The 20,917-nt window shown below is 35.8% G+C and overlaps 1 pseudogene; it reads right to left on the reverse strand.

Moving 5' to 3' along the window:
• Nucleotides 1–223: 223 nt before the first annotated feature.
• LOC143536985 (G-type lectin S-receptor-like serine/threonine-protein kinase RKS1) lies at nucleotides 224–5,502 on the reverse strand (annotated as a pseudogene).
• Between the last annotated feature and the right edge of the window lie 15,415 nt (nucleotides 5,503–20,917).

Consider the following 20,917-nt stretch of genomic DNA (forward strand, 5'->3'; position numbering starts at 1 on the left):
GTGTGTTGTGATACAAGAATTATTCTATTTATTTTGTTCTACATCTCCAAATTATATCCACCGCATAGACCCAAGGATTTCCTGCAATTTAACACATTCAAGAATAAATCGTTTATCTTTAACAAAATTACATTGATATCTAACATAGTACACAACTTCATTCAGGAGTCCGGGCATACAAGAAGGCGTGACATGAATCTAAGTTTTGTCTGCGACTATGAAATTATCGAGCATGAAGGATGGTGATGGGCTCGTTGCAAATGGAGCCAACACTGCCATTGGCGGATGCTAATGTTGTGCCTAGACTATTATTTAAATTTCTAAAGATGAATGCCGGTTGATTAGGAGAAGGTAGCATTGCTTCATGATTACTCAACATAGAAGCTACATCAGTCATTGTCGGACGATCACTAGCCAATTCTTGAACACATAAGATCCCAACATGGATACATAATAGAACTTCACGGACATCAAATGAATCTCCTAAAGATGAGTCCACTACTGTCAAGACTTTATCTTGTTTCCACAATTCCCAAACCTAATAGCGATGTTGATTATGTTAAAGTTTGTTAGGTTGATTAAATAAACAATAAAAAAAACACATAACAACATTTAGTTACTTACATGCCCGATCAAATTAACAGAGTTCTCTTGATAGTAGCTGTTGTTTTTCTTGCCACTGATTATCTCCAGAACAAGAATTCCAAAGCTAAAAACATCCGATTTGACTGAAAAACGGCCTTCCATTGCGTACTCCGGAGACATATAGCCACTACAATTATATCATGACGCCATTCAAATGAAACAAATTTAAATAGAGCTATGTTATAGTCTAAGATTGATACATACTATGTTCCAACAACTCTACGTGTTCTTGCTTCATCTTCATCACCTCCAAAGATTTTTGCCATTCCGAAATCAGAAATCTTAGGGTTTAAATTAGTATCTAACAAAATATTGCTTGCTTTTAGATCCCTATGGATGATCTTTAGCCTAGAATCGTGATGAAGATATAGCAATCCACGAACAATTCCTTGAATGATTTGGAACCGTTTCTTCCAATCTAAAATATATGTATTTTCTGGATCTAGGACACCATTCAATTTAGTAATTTAGGATATTAACTCTAAAAAATTATGTAGATAGATTTGAGAACTTAAATATGTATAAATAGAAAAACTTACTGAAGATGAAAAAATCCAAGCCTTTGTTTGGTCAGTATTCATAAACTAACATCTTTTCTTCCTTATGGGAACAGTATCCCAAAAGCCGAACTAGATTCCTGTGTTGAAGTTTCGCTATTAAAGTGACTTCATTCTTGAATTCTTGCATCCCTTGACCTGAACTTTGCGATAGTCTTTTGACAGCAATTTCTTGTCCATTTTGCAGCTTACCCTGAGCAATTCATTTTTTTTAGTTTGCGGCATTATATTAAATCGAGAAGGCCGAGAGCGTTAGCAATATTGAAACTACCTTATACACATAACCGAAGCCACCTTCTCCGAGCTTGTTTGAAGGACAAAAGTTATCAGTTGCTTCCGTTATTGTGCTCAAATCAAACACATCTAAATCAACATTTTTATCAATATCCTTCTCTCTTAAAGAACTGTCCAAGGATATCAAGCCATTCGTGAAACTGAACCCATCTCCGCTTTCATTCTGCTTGGCTATATCAAACAGTTATAATTAATTAATTAAGAAATTACTTTACAAATGCATTTACTTTACAATGTTAAATAGGTTCTAATTAGCCTTAGGCTACAGTAATGTATATGTCTAGCCAAAGATAAATCAGTATTGTTAAATGATGTTAGACATACCATTTTTCCTCCTTATGTAACAACAAACAAAGGCGCCCAAGAGAAACCCTCCTGCGATAAGTGGCATCCCGATAACCAAAAAACGGTTTTTATGCGAACTCTTTAGCCTCTCTGATGCGTATTTCACTGAAATACAAATAAAAAAAAGATTATATATGCCAACTAATGTGAGCTTATTTTAGTTCCATATAGTATCAGTTTCTGAGCATCTATTCATGATTGTTATGTTGTGTTTTATACTTTTATATGTTAATCTTTTGCCATTTTTTCTTTTGTACTAATTTGTAATCTGGGCTTTTACTGAACACGGGCTTGGAGAGTTGGAGTTTGTTAAACTGTTGGGCTTGGAATAAAAGATGTTATCGAGAGTAGGCCCAGGTATCGAGAGCATGTTCAGGTTGTTATGCCTGGTGAGTTTTGTTATATCCTTCTTATGATTTCTACTCGGATTATTGGTTTGTTTTATGTGGTAAATCGTTTTTTAGCAACAATGGAAATTTGAACTAATTATTTAATGTTAAATCACACACTCCCTAATTTACACCCAAATTACACCTTTATTATTACTCTCACGGGACTTGAATTCACACCATTAATAGACAAAACGATATTCTGTAAGGTAAGTCACAACTTTAAGTAACTCTCAACATTAAAATAACATTTCCGAATTATAAATCAAAATCTAATAATAATAATAATAATTTTATAATAAACATATCAGGAAATTGAACATGATAAGAGAACAGTGATTGGTAGGATTAGACTTTAGTTGGAGCATCAACGGACCCGTTGACCTCCAGAAATGTGAAGTCGTGTTGACGTGAAAGAGATCAAGGGATGAGGAGAGATATGGTGTAGATCCTTACCCTAGGATCGTCCATAGACCATAGAGAAGAAGGTGATCGAGCTCGTTGTAAGAGAGAAAGCAGAAGAGCTTGTCATGTGTCAGAGATTTTTTTCAAAAAATAATTATTGAAAAAAATGATGTGACGGTTTGTGAAGGAGCCAAGAAGGTTACCATTCCGGGTGAATATAAGATTTTCGCTAATAGAAATGGAACAGGTGTCATCAATGATCTCGTTATTAACTCCTGATAATATAATAGACCGGATTTAAAAAATAAAGTCAGGATGACAAGAACACAAATAGTTTCTTTATTTCTTAGGAAAGACCGTGTAGACCTGTCACAATTAAATACCACTAAGCTGTTTAGTTAGCTCTTTCAGCTTTTAGAATTACTACTTATAATTAATAAATTATTGTAGTCATGATAATGACCCTTTGACCAAAACAATTACAAAAGTAATTAACATAAAACTTTTTTATTTCACAAATGGACCATTCACCTAATTTCATACGCCAACATCACCGAAAACTCCAATTTCACGTGTTGAAACTTGAGAGGCAATATTTCGTCTATGGGGTTTGTTATTTTACAGTCCTCTAATATTCTAAATTCATATTTCATAAAAGTAAGTTTTAATAATAATTAAGACTTTACATATTTCTGGGAATATCTCATAGAATAGTAACCAACTTTCATAACTGTTTCAATTAGGTCACTCATGTATATTTTTCTCAAATCGGGTCACTAAATCTTCATATCTAGTCTCACCGATTTTTTTGTTTGTTAAGAAAGCAATGAAGGATAAGATGTGTGGGTCTGAATTTGCAATATATGTAGTTATATTTATAAAAAATTAAAAAACGTTAATTATATTAAAATTTAAAAATAAAAAATAGAATCCACGTCGCCACTCAACGTCAACATAAAAAAAAGATAAAAAGATTTCCTATGTGAAACAAAAAAATAAAAACGTTGAAAAAACTTGTTAAAACCGTTAATTTAATAAAATATGAAAGTTGAGTGACCTAATTGGAATAATTTTTAAAGTTGAGTGACCTAATTGGAACACTTTTGAAACTTGGATACTATTCTCTTTCTCTTTAATTTATAAGTTTTTAAATATTTTTTAAAAACTTATTGTTGTGTAATATTTTTGAAAACTAAGTTTTTAAAACTCATATGGTGAGTTTTGTTTATTTTTTAATTACAAAATTATGTTTTGGTAAAGATTTTAAGTACTTTTAAAAGTTATGTTTTTAAAACACAAACCATGAGTTACGCGAGTACAAAAAGTAATTTGTTAGCAATTGTATCCGATTAGCTTAACACTTATTTCTGAAATATATATATATATATATATATATATATATATATATATATTGCCTTAATATGAGTATTATGTATATTGTTTTTAACTAATCAAAGAATAAACATTTTGAAAACCAGCATCTTAATTTTTTCCTTGGAGAAATTTTATCTTTGAGATAAGCATTGTTGGCGTACCTAATTCAGCTGCATCAACACGTACATAAAAAGATTGTCCTCCATCTGAAAATGTCCTCGTATCAATTATGTCCCCGTACCACGTAACACAACCTCCACCATCGACTCCTTTACTAATATTAGCACTTGCGTATCCTATGCACGTGCAATTCTTCAAGCACAACTCTTGACACGCTTTCAATCCCAAACTCATGTTCACATGTGCCGTTGCTGTGTCTGGTACCTTCACGCGTTCCAACTCCACAAACCCGTCTCCAACCTCACACATTTGTGTCCCAACCTTTCTCTTACACCCTTTGGACCCGTCCCTTAGGTACCAGTCCTGTGGTGACTGTGGCTCGTATCCAGGAAGGCAATCACACTCAAAAGTGCCTGATGTATACGGATCACAAAGGCCAAAAGGACCACAATGGTTATAGCCATCACATTGCTCTTTTGGAGCTGACCAGAAACTGATCCATTTACGATCTACCTCGTGCCATGTAAGCCTCTCAACGGTTCCTAACTCGTTAACCACCAATCTAGAAATAATGGACGAGTTTCGGATAAGGTAAACCACCACCACCTCATCCTTGTTGTTTATGTATGTCACGTTAAAGATGTAATTTTGCGTCATCTCCGGGACCCCACTCCATCCTTGACCGGTCCATGATCCGGTCCGCCAAATTCTTGTCATACCTTTATACAATAACAATTGAGTTTACCCAACAAATTCCATTTTATATATATAATCCCCAACACCCGGATTCCCACTAGACTTCCAAGATGTAACCACCCGGTTCAAACTCGTTTTCCTGTCTAACCCGAACTTCATACCGGGAAGAAGGGTATTTGAAGGGTGATCAAAACTTTTCCATAAATAAACATCTTTCTTTTGACCTTGAAACAACACCAAGTTCCCCGAATCCAACAACTCAGCCGAAAAGATATCATTCACGCCATTCGCCACTCTGGACAGATTGGTTGACCAAAACACCAAACTCTGATTACTTTCTTGAAGGACAAGGTTCCCGGTTTCATTGATGGATAGGATACCGGACGAGTTGGCAATCGGACGGTCTCTATTGGCAACCCAAACCACAGTTTGCTCAGAAACCTTGTTATACCAGATACCCACGTATCTGTTGGAGTTTGTGGGACTGAAAAATCCAAGAGCAAAAGTTTCTCCACTAGAGACCAAAATATCCCCGTCTTTAACTGGTCGAGTTAAGGTGATCGTGTTGATACAAGTGCAAACCCGAAAAATCAAAATGATTAACACAGAAGCTAGAATGCCTCTTTGTTGATACATGTTTTTTGTTTTCCGACCAGATGTTTTTATGTGTTTGATAGTTTCAAAAGAAGCTACATATGTGGATTATGACTTAGCATATTATATATAAAAGAAAATAGATGATTATGGGAGCCATCGCTTTCATGACTTGGTAAAAAGTCATATGTTCAATGATTTATTGTAAAGCTGGCTAGGAAGTTGGGTTTTAAAAGCTAAACCGTTCATATCAGAAGACAGGGATATATATATATATGTGTGAATCTGATGTAGAGCAGAAGCGGAAATAAGAACTAATAAACTTTTCTAATAATTTTTTATATAAACCAAGTCCAAAACCATTACAAAAGTTGTCCTATTATAGAGATTCTTTATATTTGCCACATTTGCAAAATTTTGAAATCAAACAACAGAAATTGAAACTAATATATAGCATAAGCAATCATGAAAAATATGGTAATCAATGATTTATGTGTGTTAAGTTTGAAAATTTTGTCAAACTGCCTTTTTGTTGATTGCAATATGATCCGGCTTGTCAACACCTTTCCATCAGCTATTATGGACCCCACAACTCTATTCCTGGCATAGGGCTATGTGTAGTGGAAGGATATTCAGTTAGTAAAGTGGTGACTTTTGTTTTAGGGGTGTGGTAGCCCAATATACATATACATATATCACACACACACACACACACAACAATAGAATAATACAATAATACTTTACAAACTAAAGTAGGCGACAAATAACAACCCCTCCCCCCCCCCCCCCTTATCGCCCTTATTGTCGCATGGGGGCGGTGTTCACTACAAAAATCGCCTCAATTTCTTTGATTTGTCGCCCACTACAGGTGCCCTAAGTTATGTTCGTTTAAAGTTTAGATTTTTCTGCCAGCAAAATTTCCCTTGGATCAGATCCTCATTACTCATTAGTGTTCTCAACTACATTGAATGTCTTGGAGGCAGATATATAAATATATGGTTTCTAGGAGGTCAACAACGTAAGCATTATGATTAATCTTATAAACGATCTAGTAAGTGTTGGATTTTATGGACGTTTCGGGTCAAGTTAACGTGACCGACCCGAACGTGACCCGGACAGAGTTACACCGGGGGTAACAAGATAATGGCCTACTTAGAGATTAATTAGGCCCGACACGTTTAATTAGATGGACTGGACATTGATTAAAAGGTTTTGTTTGTTATTTGGGCTTAAGCCCAAGTTGGTTTAATTGTTAAACCCTAAACTAGTTTACTATAAATACATGTATATTATTCTATTTATGGTAACCAAAAGGAAAACAAAAACAAACCCTAGCTGCCCTTTACTTTCCGGCGCCGAAATCCGGTGAGCCGCTTTTCCGGCGAGCCTAATCCGGCCGCCATATACACACCTCATCCACTAGCAGTCCTTCTTCAACCACCACAAACACCACCGTAGCTCCTTAGAGCTCCGGCGCTGTCCAAAACCTCCCGGATCGGTTTTCCGGCGACTGGTTCGTCTTCTCCGGCGAAGCTCATTTTTCCGGCGAACTCTTTTCTGGTGTTTTGAAGCTTCTACTGCTTGTTGTTGTTGTTTGATGTCGTCTACCATAACATAGAGCTGCCGGATCTGATTGAAGTCACCCGCCGCCGCCGCCGCTGCTGTCCATATTGGTTGCCGGAATTCTGCCGCCGCCGCTAATGGACGTCGCCGCCGCCGGGATTCTCCTTTGGTGTTTCATTGTGTCATATAGCATCTCTTGTTAACCCCTCGGTGTCTTCCCGGTTCTTGTAACCGAGGTATATCGAATACCCCCTATGGTTGTTTATTTATTCGTACTCGTATCGTTTGTAATCGGATCCGGGTTCGGGTTTCGGTTTATGGTTTATGGTTTATGGTTCTTGTAACCGAGGTATATCGAATACCCCCATCTTGTATGTGGATGATATACTGATCATTGGAAACGACATTCCTATGCTTAAACAAGTTAAGCAATGGTTGGAATCTTGTTTTGCAATGAAAGATCTTGGAGAAGCCGCTTATATTCTGGGAATAAAGATCCATAGAGATAGATCTAAGCGGATTCTAGGGCTTAGTCAAAGTACTTACATAGACAAAGTAATGGCACGCTTCTCAATGGAAAACTCCAAGAAAGGAGTTGTTCCAATGACTAAGGGAATCGTATTGAGCAAATCGCAATCTCCGGCAACGGACATTGACTCTAAACGTATGCAAGCAATTCCATATGCTTCTGCGGTTGGCTCTATCATGTATGCTATGTTGTGTACTAGACCTGACGTGTCGTATGCCTTGAGCATGACCAGCCGTTTTCAACAGAGTCCTGGCGTTGCCCATTGGACTGCTGTGAAGAACATTCTAAGGTACTTGAATAGGACCAAAGACATGTTCTTGGTGTTTGGGGGAGTGAAAGAGGAGCTCACTGTAAAGTGTTACACTAATGCTAGCTTCCAGACTGACCGAGATGATTCTCGCTCACAATCAGGTTTCGTCTTCACTCTCAATGGAGGAGCTATTTATTGGAAGAGCTCCAAACAGAGTGTCGTGGCGGATTCTACCACCGAATCTGAATATATAGCTGCATCTGATGCTGCTAAGGAGGCTGCTTGGAAGAAGAAGTTCATCACCGATCTCGATGTGGTTCCGAGTATTCACAAACCAATCGAGATATTCTGTGATAACACAGGTGCTATTGCTCAAGCCAAAGAGCCAAGGTCTCATCACAGAACCAAGCACATTCTAAGGAAGTTCCATCTTATTCGGGAAATATTGGAACGAGGTGACATCGTGATAAGCAAAGTAGACACAGATCAAAATCTAGCCGACCCGTTCACTAAGCCGATGACTCAGGACAAGCATGATCAGCATAGAGATGCTATCGGGCTTAGACTTGCTAGTGATTTATTTTTGATTTAGTATTTGGATGTTTTGAACGTTTAATCATTTGTACTTTTATGTTCACTTTTGATTTAATGGTTAAATGCAAACGTTGAATAATACAACTATGTTCATTTTAATACGTTTAATCCGTGAATATTATATTCTAAATTATCCGTAGTCGGTCAGACTCGTGGGAGCGATTCTGAATCAACACTATTCTGACTTTGGACTCAAGTAGTTGACTTCCAAACTCACAGACTGGTTGCCGGAATTCTGCCGCCGCCGCTACTGGACGCCGCCGCAAGAAACTAGTCTACTGGACGCGAAATTTCGAGTGTTTGGAGCTACAGCACCGCACTTATTTTCTAGCCTATCCCATCAAGGTGAAAGTGCTTCGTTGACACATCCGGCCCTTTCACACGTCACGGTACTAGGACAACTATTATTTTACTCTCCTGTTACGTGCTAAAGCTGTCTGGAGACTTAAAGTGGGCAAAGATGAGGCTAAACGTATCTATACAGACAATCGTTGTCTCTATAGGCCTCATAACCGAGAGTTGTGCTCTATTCACAATTGGCAATCGTTGTCAGTCTGCCTAACCACTTATTAATGTTGTGTGCTACAGCTGCCTTTAATAACTGGAAGCCAGATTCTCATACTCCTAATTAATTAATGTTATTGGGTCATTAATAATAGGACTACAACGTCGAAAATACTAATTAAATTTACTTTTACTTAATTAATCAGATGTCGTCAAACGAAATTTCACCCTACGCCCTTAAGACTATCCTTGAGAAGGATAAACTGAATGGTACCAACTTCATCGAATGACACCGCAACTTAAGACTTGTTCTCACCATGGCAAAGCGCATGTATGTTCTCGATGGACCTGTTCCAACCGAGCCTGAAAACAACACAGCCGCTGCACGAAAAGTTCTTGACAAGCATAAGGATGACTCGGCTGAGGTCTCCTGTATTATGCTAGCCACCATGACTTCTGAGCTTGCTAAAGGCTTGGAAGACTTTGGTGCCTATGAGATGCTTGAGCAACTCAAGGGCATGTTCCAGAAACAAGCCCGTCAAGAACGTTTCGACACCATGAAACAACTCATCAGTTGCAAGATAGCAGAGGGGTCTCCCGTCAGTGCTCATGTTCTAAAGATGAAGGGGCACATCGATCAGCTCAAGAAACTTGATTATCCCATGCCCGATGAGATGGCATCGGATTTCATTCTCAACTCTCTCCCCAACTCATACGACCAGTTCGTAATGAATTTCAACATGAATGGTTGGGTGAAGACAGTGCCGGAGCTTCATAACATGCTCAAGATGGCTGAGATGAACATTCCTTCTAGGACCAATCAAGTTCTGATGATTCGATCTGCTGGTGTCAAGAAGCCAAAACCAAAGAATCGGGGTTTTAAGGGAAAAGGCAAGAAGAAAGTTACTATTGCTGCCCATGTTGCCACCAACACTAACAAGGTGGTTGCAAAGAAAAAGCCGCCGCCCTTTGAGGAGCGCAAGTGCTTCAAATGCAACCAAATGGGGCACTGGATGAGAAACTGCCCCGAGCACCTTGATGAGATCAGAAAGAAGAGAGCCAATGGTGAAGGCTCTTCTGGAGGTATTTCCATATATGTTATTGAACTTTTCACTGTCTCTAGCAACACATGGGTATTTGATACCGGATGTGGTTACCACATCGTTAATGTCTTGCAGGAGCCTGAGAAGTGGAGGAAACTGAATAAAGGCAGCATGGAACTTATCGTAGGAGATGGGAAGAGAGTACCAGTTCTGGAAACTGAAGTATTTCATTTTACTTGTCCATCTGGCCTAGTTTTTCCTTTAAATAATTGCTTGTATGCTCCTGGCTTGACCAGAAACATCATTTCAGTTTCGTTGTTATTTGAACAAGGATTTAAGTATGTTCTTAATGGCATGGCTATTTCTGCTTACTTAAATGATATCTTTTATTTTGAGGCTAAACCTCGAAATGGTATTTATGAGATTGATGTTCAACCTGACAATAACGTATATTATCTTTCAAAACGTATCAAGACTAGTTTCTTGCGCCGCCGCTGCTGTCCATATTGGTTGCCGGAATTCTGCCGCCGCCGCTACTGGACGCCGCCGCCGCCGGGATTCTCCTTTGGTGTTTCATTGTGTCATATAGCATCTCTTGTTAACCCCTCGGTGTCTTCCCGGTTCTTGTAACCGAGGTATATCGAATACCCCCTATGGTTGTTTATTTATTCGTACTCGTATCGTTTGTAATCGGATCCGGGTTTGGGTTTCGGTTTATGGTTCGTTTTAATTTATTATATCCGCTGCGTTTTTGGGTTCGGTTACTTATTAATGTGATTAATAACTATCGAAACGAAATATTGTATAAAACGGGCTCAAATAGTTTAAACCGTTTTGTCTCGGACCACCGTTGAAACCCAACACTAAGGACCATATTTATGTTTCAGCAGTTTAATGTATGTGCCTACCGAAAATAGTTTCTTGCGAAGATAAACCATGACACTCTCACATATTTCAAAAGTCTTTGGCACGCCTAGGTTTTTCACTTTTTCTATTGATGCTTATTATTGGCGGTTGATTCGATCCTCGATCTTTTGTTTGATCACTTCATGAGTAGCTTGTGTATTGTTAAATCTAAAAGATATCAAATTTTGGGGTTTTGAAGTAGTAGACGAACAAGAGGAGTGAAGCTTCATGGCTAGGTCCATTGCAGTTAGCTCCTGAACCACATTGTGCTTAATTATAAATTCGGCTGAGATTGTGGCTTAAATGGAGTTTTGCTCTTCTGATAACACCATTCTTTTTTTTTCCTTGAGTGAGGATCGACTTTCATGCTATAGGCACCAATAACCGCTGAAAACCCTGTTATACGTTGTTTGGCGGTAGTTAGTGTAAACAGTAATGATAAAGTAGTCTAACCACCATAACTAATAATAACCGCTAACGACCCGTAAACCTAATTTACTAATCTAGGCTACCGCTAATAATGTCGGATAACATAACAATAATAGTAATATTATTCGGTGTAGATTATACATGAACCTATAAGTAACATAGATTTTTATCCTAAAATCGTATGAATACGACCCTCGTTTTGTATCTTGATTAATTAATTGGATTGTTTCGTTGTGAGTTCCTATACAAAAGTTTTGTAGATGTGTGCTTGTTTAATAAATCTTACAAATGTAATGTGTTGAGAAGTTTTTTCAAGTTCTTATTTTTGAAAAAAAAAACTATAAAATAAATGACTTTAAGTTGAAAATATATTCTGGAATCACATTATTTGTCAAGTTGACTCTAATAAAATCGTCCAATTAATGCTAATTAATTTTGTAATATTAATTATAAAGATATCAAAAGATTACAGGGGTTAAAATGATAATATGATTATGGTTTAATTCTGTCTTGGTTTAGTGTTTTACTATATATATGATATGACGCTTAGTCTCATTTCCAAGCTCATTTCACGGCTGCCACCGCTTGGCAAGATGAAATGTAAGTGCCAATGTAATTATCAGTTCTCATTTTTGTTCTTCAAGTCTTTATCAATTGTATTATCTGTTGAATGTATGGATTTTATTTTGGTGCTCGCCAAATTTTAACGTGTAGTCTTTCTGGGTTTTTTGGTTGGTATTTGATCATTTTAATTCATCCTTTGAGGGCTCTTCTAACCAATTTTTATTTATGCTCACAGTATACATTGATCTTTGTCTCCGGTCTTTGACGATCGAATCAGATCATTATAACATGTTGATTGTTCATAGAGGTGTCGTACTTCACTAGTATGTGAAACTGTCTATTCTTGTTAAGTATACATATTATTTTATTTTATTCTATTTCATTTTATCTATTGTATTAACCTAATAATGGTGTCTTTTGTAGGCCAAGATAACATCAGGTACGCATTCTATGGCTAGCAAGGCGAAAGGGAAGCTAAATGGTTTGAGATGTGTTCAGGGTAAGATAAAACAACAGTTTTATCCCTAAAAATGTTTAAAATGAAATGAAAAACATATGTTCATAAAAACATTGGTTTTATCATATACTTGTTGATTGTATCTAGTTGCTACTTTATCCTTTGTGTCATCCGGTTAATCCACAAACACCTTTTTGCTAATTTTTATTTTTCTGCATAAATAATTAATTTTCAATAGTGATAACAAAGACAATAACATTACTACATCAATTTGAACCTATAATTTTGACTCGGGCACCGTTATCGTGTGTATGCAGTATTCTTGACAAAACTGCTACCAAGACGTTGCTAGCTATAATCCGCGCATAGGAACTTTTACGTTAAAAAAGGCACCTAAAACCTTTTGGCCATCTGTCATATCCGAGTTCCGAGTAAATACTTTGTCCTTTATTTAATCTACATTAATCATCAGTTAGCATTACGCACCTAGCCTAATATTATAGTTAAATTTTTTTCCGAAAGAAATACTATAGATGCCAACCTGGTGTGTTGAATGTTGGTGAGGCGGTTGTGAAACTACATGTGGCATGTACAATGACCCAGACTCTATACGAGGAGAGAAATCAGGCTATGATACGGGCCGAACAAACACTTTGGGAACAGTGCATGACGTACTTTGATGAACCCATTGCTCATGTTGAAGTGGCTGGCGCGCAATCTCTTTTTCACAATCAGTATATCTACATCGTGTTCGTGTTCATTGCCTCATCCCCAGTATGATTATACACATCGTGTTCATGTACTTGTTCCTGTGTATGGTGATCTGCTGGAGCATTCGGAATTGGAGGATAACTTGCAAATTCAAGCAGCTGTTATTCTTTGTTGTTGAGCTGCGATGTTTTTACAAGTCCAAAAAAGGTTGAACAGACCTAGGAGAAGTCATTGTAACATATTGGTTGTTCATAGTGTTTTTTCTTTTTAAATTGTGATTGTAATATGTTATTTATTCATAGTGTTGTTTTTTACACTTTAATTTGAGACGGGTTAAGTAACATGTTTCCTTGTTGTACCTTTTGAAATATTGATAACTTAAATTACCTACAACTTACAATATTTTAAGACCCAACAATTGACATCATATGTAAAAGACCATGAATTTCACCACAAACAACACATTAAAACACTAAAAGACCAAACCATTCCAATGTCCATGTTATCAATAAATATTATACACTTGATTCAATTTCGTGAACAAAAATACTTGGGATATTCTTCATTTCTACACTTGATATTCGAATGGTCATGCATTAATAGCAAGCGCAAAGGCGAATCTCGCATTCTTGATTGGGATACTTGACCCCACACTCAATATATATATATATATATATATATATAACATTAACTTTTGGTTTTTAGTCATTCATTATGTTCGGTTTTTGGTCACTCATTGGAAAAAAGGAAAATGTCAAAAATGTTCATTTTGACCATGATAATTCCCAAAATGCCTATATAAATCCAATTGGCTCCTTAATGTCTAGTGTAAAACCAACCTAGCCGCCTACCGTTACTACCCAAATAATCAAGCGCCGCCTGTCAAGAATGTTTCACTGCGAGCACCAACTTTTATGGCCCGACCAACAACAATTTCCAGTTTTTTTCCCAAATCTAGCCACTTGGTAGATTTTTCTAGGTGGCAGATAGATTTTCTAGGTGCTTTAAATAAGCTAGGTGGCTACTAGATTAATTTAGGCGGCGCTTGGTTTTTTCAAATTCAAATCATTTTTGTTTTTTTTTTAATTCCCAACCGGTTCCTTATAAAAAAATGTTCTCCAACAAGAATTCATGTTCCATCTTTTTGGTTTCACAGATTTTTTGAGCCATCTCGTGTTCAAGATCCTTCTTTCATTCTTCAACTTCTTTTTTATCACCATTTTCGGTGTGCACTTGGTCATAAATATGAAACAAAAAGGATACAGGAATAACATGAATGGTTATAGATGAGTGTGTACTGGATGATCTAAAAGAGCCGATTGCTGGTAAAAGTATGTTATAAATCCATCCGGCGTGTGAAAAAATCTAGTAGGCGTCTAGAAAAATCACCTGGTGCCTAGATTTGAAAAAAGTAGGCGCCGCCTAGAAAAATTTTATCGGTCGGGCCAGAAAAGTATGTGCCGATGGGAAACATTCTTGACAGGCGGCGCTCAATCATTGGGGTATAAATATTAGACGGTCCAGTTAGTTTTGTGCTGTGCATAAAGGAACCAGTTGGATTTGTATGGACATTTTAGGAATTATCATGGTCAAAACCAACCGGTTGAAAGTCAAAATGACAACCTGTTCCAATACAAAAAAACCGGTTAGGAATTATAGCGGTTTGGGTATTTCACAATCAAACCAGTTTTAAACCTGTTTAAAACCGAACCAATCTAGTCCGGATCAGTTCAAGTGGTTCTATCCTTAAACTGGTTTCTAAACCGAACCGGTTTGGGTTAAACTGGATTCAAACATGTAAAAATCAAACTGGTTCGGTTTGTAAAAAATCTGGTTAGTCCATACTAAAAACTCTGGTTAGTCCAATGAATCGGAATTCTTCAAAAAAAACCAGTTAGTCCATACTAAAAACTATTTTGCTATTTTAGAGGAGGTGAGTGAAACTCGAATAGATGACTATTTTAAGAATGCACCAAATTATGGGATAGAGAAAGACGTGAAACCCATAGATACCATGAAACAATAACTCACCCGCCAAATGATAAATTGCTCCGTTGGTCTAAGGCCCAACAAAATTACTTTTAAGGTTTGAAATGGCTAAGGGAGAAAATAGTTGAAGTGATGTCAAATGCAAGCTCAGATGAAGATAATTATAAAGAAGAGAAAATAGAAGACATTAAAGTGAAGGAAGAAATAGATCGTGCGGCTCGTTTGATGTCCGAGGATCGATGTAATGTAATTTGTTTGCTTAGTATGATTTATTGTTTGGTTTCTTTTTGCAGTCTTCATCTCCTTTGGTAAATGTCCAAAAGGGGGGATGCCCTAATGCACTTTTACGTCCAAAAAAATAATAATAACATTAACTTTTATTTCCTTTAAAATTCACTAACGTTCACTGTATCATAGATTTTTATCCACCATCTACCTATTTACTAAATCTTACAAATATAATGTTTATTGGACCGTATCTTGACAGACAAACAAACACACAATCACGCTATTAATATTTAAAGACAGTTGTTAGATTTTTTTCTCGTAAAACCTGGAAAATCAAACCGCACAAAACAACCGATTATAATATTCCTATTTAAACAAAACACAACCTTAACCTATTCTAATTTAAAGTACTTTCAAATAGATAAACACCTATCTCATAACTCTAACTATTGAAAATTGATAACCCATAACTAAATTAACAAAAGATAAACTTTATTTAAAACACTTTCTTCATTTATCTTAAACCCACTTTCAACCCGGTTATGAATGAATTACAACTATGGAAAAATTTCAAGAAAAAAAATTATAACTCAAAATATAAATAAAAAATTAAAAGGGTAAAAAAAATATAATGTTTCCCATGTCATGCTCACTCCAAAAAAAACACAATGACGAGAAAAAAGAGACAATAACGAAAATAAACAAAAAACACAATGATAAATAAAAAAAAGACACAAAAGATCGTAAAATATAACATAATGTTAACTAATATAACACAATATCAAGAAAAAAAGACACAATGTGAATAAATAAAGATACAATCAATAATGAAAATAAATAAAAAACACAATGAAAATTAAAAATACTAAATGATCTTTTTCCTCAAAATTGTGTCTTTTTTTTCTTTTCTTTTTTTAGAACGAGAAAAAACGGGAGGAACATTTTTGTTTTATTTATTTTTTCAATTTTTATTTTAAATTTTGAATTATGATTTTTTTATTGACTTTTTATTATTTATTGTGGATTTTTTTTGCCGCAAATCATTCTCATACTTTTCATTTTTGTTACTTTATAGAATAACTTGACCCTTACAACAATACGAGGTTTAGAAATAAAACAAATGCTCATTAATTGAAATTATCTATATGTTTTAATTTTGGTTCATTTTGTAATATTTATTAATTAAACATAATAATATCTATACCTAGAACATATCTATATGGTTATACTAGATCCATGAAACCCGTCTAACCCAAAACCGGATTACCTATTAAAGAGTCAATCCTCAGTTGTAGAAAATCACTCATAATCAATACTAGAGGTCGAGGTCGATCAGGCCAGTCAGGTCCATTGTTGGATTAGCCGGTCGACTTACTTTGATAATTGTCACGAACTACTCGTTGACTACTACATTTTCATGTCGTTGTCGATTTGAATTACGGTTATTTGGGGATTTAAAGGTTATTTAATTTATTCTTTTAGTTGTATTTAACATGGGTTTATATACCAAATACCACTGTTTTTATAAATACTTTTTTCCTTCAATCCTATTTTTGTAAATACTTTCTAAAGTCATATTATTTGTCATGTTGACTGATCTGTCAACCCTTAATAAAACAGTTCAATTAATTAATGCTAATCAATGTTTTAATATTAAATATCATCATCATCATCATCATCGTACTCAGTATATCCCACCAATAGCAATGCTATGGTAGGGTCTGAGGAGGGTAAGATGTAGACAGCCTTACCTCTATCCCATAGGGATATAGAGACTGCTTCCGGTGAGACCCCCGGCTCGATAGTAGTTTTGCATCAAGCCTTGGACATAAGGCACATGGCACTCAATCATCGGGACACCGGCTGATTGGTGCATGTGCCCTTGTCTTTCGGCTATCAACGCCACCACATGATGCCTGATTAACCTTCCGCCACTTTTAACGTTATTTTCATGAGATTAGTAAAATAATGTCAAAATTAGTGCAATTTTACTTTTGCCCACCTGAGGGTTCACGCATATATACATTATATGCGCGTACCGCAAGCAGGGCGTGTTTTAATATTAAATATAAAGATATCAAAAGATTAGAGGTGTTAATAGAACAGTCCAATTAATTAATGCTATATAATGTTGTAATATTAAATATAAAGATATCCAAAGATTACATGTGTTATAATGATAATATGATTACGGTTTAATTCTGCTTTCTTTTACTATATATATGATATGATTCTTAATCTCATTTTCATTCCAAGTTCATTTCACGGCTACCGCAACTTAGCAAGATGAGATATGAGTACCGATGTAAACATGAGTTCTCATTTTTGTTCTTCGAGTCTTTATTGATTGTATTACCTATTGAATTATAATCTTTTTTAAACATATTTCAAAATAGCTGTTTGTTTTTAAAAGTCGCCGATATGTGTTTTTTTTTTGGATTTGGATTTGTATTTGATAAATTTTATTTTTGGTGTTCACCAAATTCAATGTATAAAATTTCATTTTGGTGTTTGCCAAATTTTAACGTATATTCTTTTTGGGTTTTTTGGTTGGTCTTGATAATTTTAATTCATCATTATCTGAGGGTTTTGTGTTTCAAATGTGTTCTGACCAATTTTTATGCTCACAGCATACATTGATCTCAGCCTCCAATCATTGATGATCGAATCATATCATTATGACATGTTGACTGTTCATAGAGGTGCTTGCACATTAATTGGTATGCGAAACTATCTATTCTTGTTAAATAGTTTTCGAGTGTTTCTAGCTCTTCTATCAGGAAAGAAAATTGTTGTTTTGGAAATGTTTTACATATAGAAGAGAACACTCTAATACATAACAAAATTGAATTTTCATATTATAATTTGTACGTATTAACCTAATAATGGTGTTTTTTGTAGGGTATGACAACATCATCTACGCATTCTATATATGTGTCATGTCCAAATTCCGAGTAAATAATTTGTCCTTTATCTAATCTACATTAATCATCAGTTAGCATTGCCAAGCCTAATATTATAGTTATTTTTTTCCGAAAGAAACACTATAGCTGCCAACCTGGTGTGTTGAATGTTGGTGAGGCGGTTGCGAAACTACACGTGGCACGTACAATGACCCAGACTATATACGAGGAGAGAAATCAGGCTGTGATACGGGCCGAACAAACACTTTGGGAACAGTGCGCGACGTGCTTTGATGAACCCATTGCTCATGTTGAAGTGGATGGCGCCTCAATCTCCATTTCGCAATCACTATATCATTGCCTCATCTCCAGTATAACTATATACATTGTGTTCATGTATTTGCTCTTGTGTATGGCGATCTGCTAGAGCATGCGGAATTGGAAGATAACTTGCAAATTCAAGCAGCTGTTTTTACAAGTCCAAAAAAGTCTTGCAACATGTTGGTTGTTCATAGTGTTTTTTCTTTTTATATTGTGATTGTAATATGTTATTTATTCATAGTGATGTTAATTACACTTTAATTTGAGACTGGTTAAGTAACATGTTTCGTTGTTGTACCTTTTGATATATTGATAACTAATGTAAACAAGTAATTACCTACAAATATTCTACACTTATTTTAATTTCGTGAACAAAAATACTTGGGGGTATTCTACACTTGATATTCCAATGGTCATGCTTTAATAACAAGGGCGAAGACGAATTTCACATTCTTGATTGGGATACTTGAACCCATATATATATATATATATATATATATATATATATATATATATATATGGGAGGGTTATTTTGAGAACCATGGTGAGTTTTAAGAACTTTAAGAACTCAATATTGAACCACACATTTAATTAAATGATATGATATATGTGGCTGAGATTAAATTTAATTAAAAAATAAAGCAGGAGAGAGAATAAGTATTTTTGATAATTACACAAGTTTAAACGTTAGTTACACATGTGTAAAAAGTCGATTCGGTGTGTAAAAAAATACCGTAATTTTTTGTACATCACTTACACTTACGTATCACACATGTGTAAAAAAAATTCGAGAAAAAAAAATTGTTACGTTGAATTCTTTCGAGTTCTTAAAACTCAAAGTGATTCTCAAAAGAAATCAATCATATATATATATAACGTTAACTTTAGGTTTTTAGTCATTCATTATGTTTGGTTTTTGGTCACTCATTGGAAAAAGGAAAATGCCAGAAATGTCCATTTTGACAATGATAATTCCCAAAATGTCTATATAAATCCAATTGGCTCTGTTATGTCTAGTCTAAAACCAACCGAGCCGCCTACGTTTTCTACTCAAATAATCGAGCGCCGCCTGTCAAGAATGTTTCCCTGTCAGCGCCTGCTTTTCTAGCCCGACCAACAATACAGTTTTTTTCCAAATCTAAGCACTGGGTGGATTTTTCTAGGTGCCGGGTAGATTTTTCTAGGTGCCTACTAGATTCAAGGGCAAGATGGATTTTTCAAATAAGACACGTGGCTACTAGATTAATTTAGGCGGCGCTTGTTTTTTCAAATTCAAATCATTTTTGGTTTTTTTAGTTCCCAACCGGCTCCTTATAAAAAAATGTTCTTCAATGAGAATTCATATTCCATCTTTTTGGTTTCACAGATTATTTGAGCCAGCTCATGTTCAAGATCCTTCTTTGATTCTTCAACTTTTTTTTATTACTATTTTCGGTGTGCATTTTGGTCATATATATGCAACAAAAAACAAAAAGGATACTAGAATGGTTATAGATAAGTGTGTTCTATAGTGGATGATCTAAACGAGCCGATCGATGCTAAAAGTATATTATAAATCTATCCGGCATGTGAAAAGATCTAGTATGCGCCTAGAAAAATCGTCCCGGCGCCTAGATTTGAAAAAAAGCAGACGCCTCCTAGAACATTTTGTCGGCCAGGTGAAAAAAGGTAAAAAAAGCAGGCGCCGATGGGAAACATTCTTGACAAGTGGCACTCAATCCTCGGGGTATAAAAAGTAGGCGGCCGATTGGTTTGTGTTGAACATAACAGAACCGGTTGGATTTGTATGGACATTTTGGAAATTATCATGGTCAAAACCAACCGGTTGGAAAGTCCAAACGACAACCTGGTTCCAACTGAGCGAGCTGAGTAAAAATAAAATGCAACATTAAATGTAATGGGTCGGATCTCTGATGATGTTTTGAAACTTGTTTTGGAGGTCCCAAAAGATGATAGTTTTATTGAGGTAAGTAGGTAACACACAAAATGAAAAATAGTGGGCACTGGGCAGTACAAAACGAATGCCAAAACCCAACTGGAAACCAAACCGTGTCCAGCTTGGTCTTCAGCGCCAGGACCACAACTCTAATGTAATTTGTTTGCGTAGCATGATTTCTTGTTTGGTTTCTTTTTGTGGTTTTCGCCCTCTTTGGTTAATGCCCAAGAGGGGGGGGGGGGGGGGGGTTGCACTAGTATGTAACAACCAAAATTTCATTCGTTTTTAATAAAATTTTACCCAGGGTAAGGCCCTACTATCAAAAAAAATAACGTTAACTTTTATTTCCTTTAAAATTCAACTAACGCTCACAATATCATAGATTTGTATCCAACGTCTACTTATTTACTAAATTTTACAAATTCAATGTTTGTTGTCGTATCTTGACAAACAAACACACGACACGCGGCCAATATTTAAAGACGGGTTCGATTCTTTTATTGTAAAACCGGAAAAATCAAACCACACAAAAGAGCCGATTACAATGTAGATAAACACCTATCTCATAACT

This window comes from Bidens hawaiensis, unplaced genomic scaffold, assembly GCF_021521415.1.
Source record: "Bidens hawaiensis isolate Kalapana, Puna unplaced genomic scaffold, B.hawaiensis_p1.1 tig00011076_1, whole genome shotgun sequence".
Taxonomy (NCBI): Eukaryota; Viridiplantae; Streptophyta; class Magnoliopsida; order Asterales; family Asteraceae; genus Bidens; species Bidens hawaiensis.